Below are 7,961 nucleotides of genomic sequence, written 5' to 3'. Positions count from 1 at the left end.
CCTAATAATAAGAGTCCAGCCATCATGTTGGAGCTGCTGAAACCTTGAGGATTAAAGGAATGAATCAAGGAAGCCAAGATTCATTTAAACTTCTACCCCTAGGGCCACCCCATTCAAAACATATGCTGATCTCTCTCAATCTCTGTCTGTTTCACACATATGCACACAGACGCATGCACACACATGCATTTTTCTCTCCTTATCTTCTTTATTCATTTCTTTCTTTTTGAATCATATTTTTTCCATCTCCCTGCCTACAGGAGGAGTGGGGGGAGAACACTCCAGAAGAGAGAATTACTTGACAGTTATTTAGCAATTCCGCTCCGATGTCTCAAGATTCTGGGAGTAAGGATTGTGAATATACATTTAACTTGTTTCTGAAATTTAGAGACAGGCATAATTTGGATGAGAAAAAAATTTCAGTAAATTTTTTTCATTGTTTTGTGTTATAATAGTAATTTTCTTACAAGAGGAATATGAGGGAGGTATGTCAGCCTCCATTTAAGCATATTGCTTTAATAAAGAACAGGAATAAATGATTTAGCAATTATCTAAGCCATTTAGACAAGAACATTTTAAAGACACCATGTTAATTAATTAATTGAATTTAAATAAACTAAAAATAATAAATAAATGAAGACAATGTAGAAATCAGTTTAGCCAGTGTTGTTGGGTTTAGTGGTCTGTTAGAATCACACATTCTCACTTTGTTTTTACTTCTATGACTGGTTTCTGGGATCTGTTTGTTAGAGCTTAAACACACACACATGCACACCTATATTCACAAACATATACTACAAAAAGTCCCAAATATACTAATTTTGACACAATGTATCAGGCTAATATTAAGGATAAACCCTCACATAAGAACTGATTTTCTTTACACATTTTGAATGAAACCATCTTTGAAGCGCTGACATAAGTTTGCCCATAACTTGCTTAGGACATTAGATTCATAATCATACATTTTCATCGTTAATAATCAACTGAAGGAAAAATTTCTATATCAATGAATATAAATAACAAAACCCAAATTAATCAGTGGTTTTCTGTGTATATTACCATGTATGGAAAATGCAGGTATGTCACTTCTAGGAATATTATCAACCAAGGTTGGGTTTGTTGCCTGTATTGTGTGCACCATTTATCATATTTCACTACTAATGTCTATCTGATTTTCATTGCCTCCTCATGCCAGTATTGCCCCATGGTACATTCTATGATGATGGAAATAATCTACATTTCTGCTATTCAATAGGTTAGCTACTAGCCACACGTGGCTATTAAGCACTTGAAATATGGGTAGTGCCAATTGAAATATATTGTAATGTAAACTACAAATCACATTTTAAAAGTTTAAAATATCTCATTACTTTTTTTTTTACAAAGAATGCATTTTAAGATAATATTTTGGATACACTGAGCTAAATAAAATATATTGTTAAAATTAATTTCATCCATTTTTTTCTTTTTTTTTAAATGGTGACTAGGAAATTTAAAATTACATGTGTGGTAGCATTTGTGGCTGTTTTGTGTTTCTAGTGAGTTGAGTTCTTTTAGTTTTCAGTTAGCAATAATCATGCCTCAGATAAACCTCACTGGCTATGATTACTGCCACTGTGCAAAGCTTGAGATGAGCTCTTTTAAAATGTCTGCGAAAAAAATCTACGTCGTATTTCTTAATACCATTGTTCTAAGATTCACATTTTTTTAAATATCTTATTCATTTATTCATTAGAGACATAGAGAGAGGCAGAGACACAGACATAGGAGAAGCAGGCTCCATGCAGGGAGACTGACGTGGGACTCGATCCCAGGACTCTAGGATCATGCCCTGGGCTGAAAGCAGGTGCCAAACTGCTGAGCCACCCAGGGATCCCCAAGATTCACATTTTTAATTGTTATATTGTATTAAATAGATACTGACATATCTCATAATCAATAACAATCATAATTTATTTAGGACCTCCTGTCTTCTCAGTGTTTTGAGTTTTTCTTGTTTTAGTGCACCTTATAATTGACTATGTTAGTTCTAATAACAATGTTTTATTATTAAGTTTGCTATATAGAAGTGTAGTAAAAATCAGTTGATTCTTAGTCCTTTGAAAATATCTTCTAGTACTTTTTGGAAAATAACACTTTATTTTGAAACTGATTGAGGTAAAATGTGCTTGCAAAAAAAGATAACTTTTCAGAAGAGAGTATTAGCAAGTACTTAAATAAACTACTTAAGTAAAATACTCTATGAAATTAATTGAAGTAAATAATAATCTTCTTTCCTAGAAATATTTTATAACCATTTCAAATAAATATAAGTATTTACTTTAATTAGAATAATTGAAAAGTTTAAAAAAGAATAATTGAAAAGTTTAATTGTATCTCAAAGTTTTACTGATAGTAATATTTCTACTAAGAATAACATGACATATTTTGTTGCATATTTTGGTTGGTGGAAAGAAAAGGCTGGGGAAATATGAGGGAAAAAATATTTAAGAAAAGTGAAAATAGGGCAGCCCAGGTGGCTCAGCAAGTTTAACATCACCTTCAGCCCTAGGCGTGATCCTGGAGGTTCGGGATCAAATCCCATGTCAGGCTTCCTGCATGGAGCCTGTTTCTCTCTCTGCCTGTGTCTCTGCCTCTCTCTCTCTGTGTCTCCTGAATAAATAAGTAAAATCTTTAAAAAAGTAAATATTAAAAAAAAAGAAAAGTAAAATTTTACAAAAACTTCAATGCTATTATTTATTGTTTGAGGAGGCTTTTGTCTTAAATATATCTGATATAAAAAGTAGCAGATGATGTCAAATCAAATATCATAGCCAATCTCAGAGTTCCTACACTTATGGATGCCTCTTCAGGCAAGGGGAAAAAAAACAAAGGAAAACTACTGGATTGAACCAAAATAAAATGCTTTTGCACAACAAAGGAAACTATTAACAAAACTAAAAGGAAACCTACTGAAGGGGAGAAGATAGTCACAAATGACATATATGATAAAGGGCTAGTACTCAAAATATGTGAAGAACTTAAACTATTCATCACTCAAAAAACAATGCAATTAAAAAATGAGCAGAAGAACAGACATTTCTTCAAAAAAGACACCCCAATGGCCAACAGACACATGAAAATGTGCTCAACATCACTCATCATCAGGGAAATGCAATCAAAACTATAATGAGGGATCCCTGGGTGGCGCAGCGGTTTGGCGCCTGCCTTTGGCCCAGGGCGCGATCCTGGAGACGCGGGATCGAATCCCACGTCGGGCTCCCGGTGCATGGAGCCTGCTTCTTCCTCTGCCTGTGTCTCTGCCTCTCTCTCTCTCTTTCTGTGACTATCATAAATAAATAAAAATTAAAAAAAAAGACTTAAAAAGAAAATATTTTTTTAAAAAAACTATAATGAGATGTCACCTCACGTTTGTCAGAATGGCTAAAATAAAAAAAAACACAAGAAACAAGTGTTGGAAAGCAGGTGGAGATAAAGGAACCCTTTTACACTGTGGGTGGGAATGAAAGCTCGTGCAGGCACTATAGAAATAATATGGAGATTCCTCAAAAAATTAAAATAGAACTAGCCTATCACCCAGTAATTGTACTACTGGATATTTATCCAAAGAATACAAAAAGACTAACGTAAAAGGTTATATGCACCCATATGTTAATAGCAGCATTATCTACAATAGCCAAATTATGGAAGCAGCCCAAGTGTCCATCAATAGATAACTGGATACAGAAGATATAATGTAAATGTATACAACAGAATATTACTCAGCCATAAAAAAGAATGAAACCTTGCATTTGCAACAACATAGATGGAGCTGGAGAGCATTATGCTAAGCAAAATTAGTCTGAGAAAGATGAATACCTTATGATTTCACTGATGTGTGGAATTTAAGAAACAAAATAAAGTGAAGAAGAGACAAACCAAGACCAGACTCTGAACTATAGAGAATAAACAGATGGCTACTAGAGACGAATGAGTGGGACTTGGGAGAAATAGGTAATGGGGATTGAAAGTACACTTCTAATGAACACTGAGTAATGTATAGAATTATTGAATCACTATATTGTACACCTGAAACTAATATAATACCATATGTTAACTATATTGGAATTAAAATTAAAAAGTTAATAAAAGAGACAAGAAATAAAAAGTGTTAGGATGTGGAGAAAAAGAGAACACTTACACACTGTTGGTGGGAATGTACATTGTTGCAACCACTGCAGATAACAATAGGGAGGTTCATTAAAATATTAAAAATATAAATGCCATATGATTCCGAAATTCCACTACTGAGTATTTGCCCAAAGAAAATGAAAGTACTAATTTGAAAGATATATACATCCCTATGTTTATTGCAGCATTATTTACAATAGCCAAAACATGGAACCAACCCAAGCATCCATCAACAGATAAATGGATAAAGAAGATGTGGTATGTAAACACACACATGCACCCAAACACACACACACACACACACACACACACACACTGGAATATTACCCAGCTATAAAAAAGAGTAAAATCTTCTCATTATGACAGCATGGATGGACTTACAGATATTATGCTAAGTGAAATAAGTCAGTGAAATAAGACAAAGAAAGGCAAATACCATGATTTTACTTATATATGGAATCTAAAAATAAAACAAAACCAGACACAGACTCATAAATACAGAGAATAGATAGGTGATTGCTGAGGAGATAGAAGTAGTGAAATAGGTGGAAAAGATTAAAAAGCCCAAACTTCCAGTTATAAAATAAATAAGTCACATAGATGAAAACTACAGCATAGGGAATACAGTCAATAATAATGTAATAACTCTGTATGATGACAGATTGTTACTACACTATCATAGTGAACATTGAGTAATACGTTCAGTTGTTGAATCATTATGTTGTACACCTGAAACTAATATGATATTGTATGTAAACTGTACTTCAATAAACATTGAAAAACTTTTAAAAAATAATAAATACATATGTGTCAAATCAGATATCACAGCCCATCATAGAGCACCTCCCATTTCCCTCCCCAGTGCCAACTCTTTCAATCTTTGTAATTTTGACATCTCTGATGGCCCTCACTTAACTCTATATGTTGTTGTTTCTATTTTGTAATTTACCAGCTTTAACAAAAAATCCATTGGCTCCAAACAATTAAAGATAAAAACCTGAGTCAAACTGACCACTATTTTCCCTTGACATCTTTTCACAGTCAATAGTTATGCTATGTTTAATTTACTTTCATGTAGATTACCTTAGCACTTTGAGAAAAATATGATAATATAATGTTAGTATAAGGTAGTATAATGTAAATATATCACCATAAGATAACATAACCTAGTTATATAAATGCTTTCATTACATCTTATAAATTGTTTCATAAACTTATAACAGTATTTCTTAATTCACCATATCCTCAAACTGGAAAATGAAGGTCATCATATTTCTATATCAGTTCTTCCTGCTCTTTATATCTTCCTTTTCCCTTCTCATTTCTGTCATTTACATTTTAGATTGCTAACATAGAGGCACCTGGGTGGCTCAGTTGTTTAAGCATCTGCCTTTGGGGGTGCTGGGATCCAGCCCATGTCTGCCTCCCTGCTCGGTGGGGAGTCAGCTTCTCCCTCTCCCCTCTGCTTGTATTTTCTCTCACTATCTCTCTTTCTCAAATAAATAAATTAAATCTTAAAAAAATAAATTGCCAATATATTTCACATTTACTTTCTTTATTGCAACCAAGACTGTTTCAAGTATTGATTCTTCCATAGGTTCTAAAGTTGAAACCCATTACCAACATGTACACCATTATGATTATGGAAATATTATTCACAACCAAACTAAATCAAACTCTAGGACTATCTAAAATAAAAGGAACATTTCTTTCAATGCATGGTAACTCAGTTACAGATTATCTAGCCCATTTATGTCCTGTTTTAATAATGTGTTAAATCGAAAATGGAATGAGATAGGGCTTATGAAGATGAAAGCAATCCAGAGGACACCAGGATGGTTGAAATTCTTGAAAATGCAACAGTCAGGAAGTGAAATGTTCCTTTTCACCTTGTTTTTTTTTTTATTGTTTATTGTTTGTTTGTTTGTTTCTGAGAGGGAGAGAAAGAGAGAGAGAGAGAGAGAGAGAGTACAGAGGTGGGACAGAGGGAGAGGGAGAGAATCCCAAGCAGGCTCCATGTCCAGCACGGAGCCCCACTTGAGACCTCATCTCATGACCTTGATCATGACCTGAGCTTAAGTGACTGAGCCACTCAGGTTTCCCTTGCCTTGGGATATTTAGAAATAGAAAAAGGAAGTCTAGGAGAAGAAAACAGAACATGAAGCATATGGAGTGATTAGGAGAAATAAAAGAAATGCAAAATCACCATGGGAAAGAGTTGCATTCTAGCATCCCCTATCATGAAATTGTGTGGTATAGATGCTCACTCCCCAAGCAGTGTTGTGCTCCACATGTTGCAGGCACTCTATCAAGGTTGTTGACAGACTGGAAACAAACTTCAAAACTTTGGAGTCTATTTAGCATGTCAAAGTGAGAATTTATCTCTAAATACAACATTTGTTTCTAGTTAAAACTGAATGCTATTTTCACCTATTCAGAAAATCACAGTTGCAACAATTCCCTACAGAAATATTTCTTCACATGAGTGAATTTTTACATGGACTTATTTTATTTTATCGTGTTAGAGACTTATAGACTATGAGAGTGTTTTTCTGTAGATGACTACTTTACATAGTTGTGAATACCCAAGAGATGCTTCTATAAATTATTTAATTCATAGAATCAAATACAAAAAGTATAATGATTATTTTACAAATTTAACTAAAATTGGGGAGCCTGGGTGGCACAGTCAGTTAAGTGTCCAATTCTTGGCTTCAGCTCAGGTTGTGATCTTGAGGTCGTGGGATTTAGCCCTGCACCAGCTCTGGGCTCAACATAGAGTCTGTTTGGGATTCTTTCTCTTTTGCCCTCTACTCCTCCCCTACTCCCAATCTTGCACTATATCTCTCTCTCCCTCTCTTATAAATAAATAAATAAATAAATAAATAAATAAATAAATAAATAAATAAATTTGAATAGAATTATGAAAAAATGGAAAAAATCTAGGAGAACAATTGATATACTTTAAATCAAATACTGATCATTACTGAGCATTTTGACATGCAGAATCTACATACATCATAAAACAGCAAATTCAAGCTTCATATCTATCAAATACTCCCCAATTTATCACAATCACAGAAATTCATCCATAGAATAACATCCTGCTGATATTATATACAATGTGTAGGGTACTCACTTATTCTAATATATTTTTATGTTAGCTAATATATTGGTTCACTAGAGGCAACAGAACCTATGAGACCATAGCAAATACATTTCTTATGCAAAAAATGCCTTATTACTGGCAGCGATTCTGGTAATTTTTTCCAGGACTTTCCTTACAGCAGGACTATTTAAAAAAATACAAGCAGGCTAACATCTAGTACCATTAGTCACTACTGAGTAAATATCTTAAAACAGCTCAGAATCCTAGCACTCTGTGGATACTGTAGTATTATGGTAACAAAACAACTTACAGCTGGATATTATTGTTAGCTTTTGCTGTGTAGCAAACTTAATGGCTGAAACGTTTATTAGCTCACAGTAATGTGGGTTTTAAGTATAGGCTTGGATTAGTTGAATAGTTTTTCTATTGATAATGCTTGGGCTTACACATTTATCATCAGTCAACTATAGGCTGATTTGTCTAGAGTGAACTAGCACATGTATCCAAAGTTAGTACTATCACCTAGTGTTATTCCAGCAGACTAGTTTGGGCTTATTTTCATGATGGTGGTCACAGTTTTCACCGAACAACAAAGTATGACAAATGCCAGAGTATAAGCACTTTTCAAGTCCCTTTTTGTCTCACACTGTCAAAAAAAAAAATCAGATGGCAAAGTCGA

At 33.8% G+C, this 7,961-nt stretch overlaps 1 pseudogene; it reads right to left on the bottom strand.

Moving 5' to 3' along the window:
• Nucleotides 1–1,472: 1,472 nt before the first annotated feature.
• LOC112931094 (U4 spliceosomal RNA) lies at nt 1,473–1,629 on the bottom strand (annotated as a pseudogene).
• Between the last annotated feature and the right edge of the window lie 6,332 nt (nt 1,630–7,961).

Source organism: Vulpes vulpes, chromosome 4, assembly GCF_048418805.1.
Source record: "Vulpes vulpes isolate BD-2025 chromosome 4, VulVul3, whole genome shotgun sequence".
Taxonomy (NCBI): domain Eukaryota; kingdom Metazoa; phylum Chordata; class Mammalia; order Carnivora; family Canidae; genus Vulpes; species Vulpes vulpes.
This window is presented reverse-complemented; position numbering and strand designations above follow the sequence as displayed.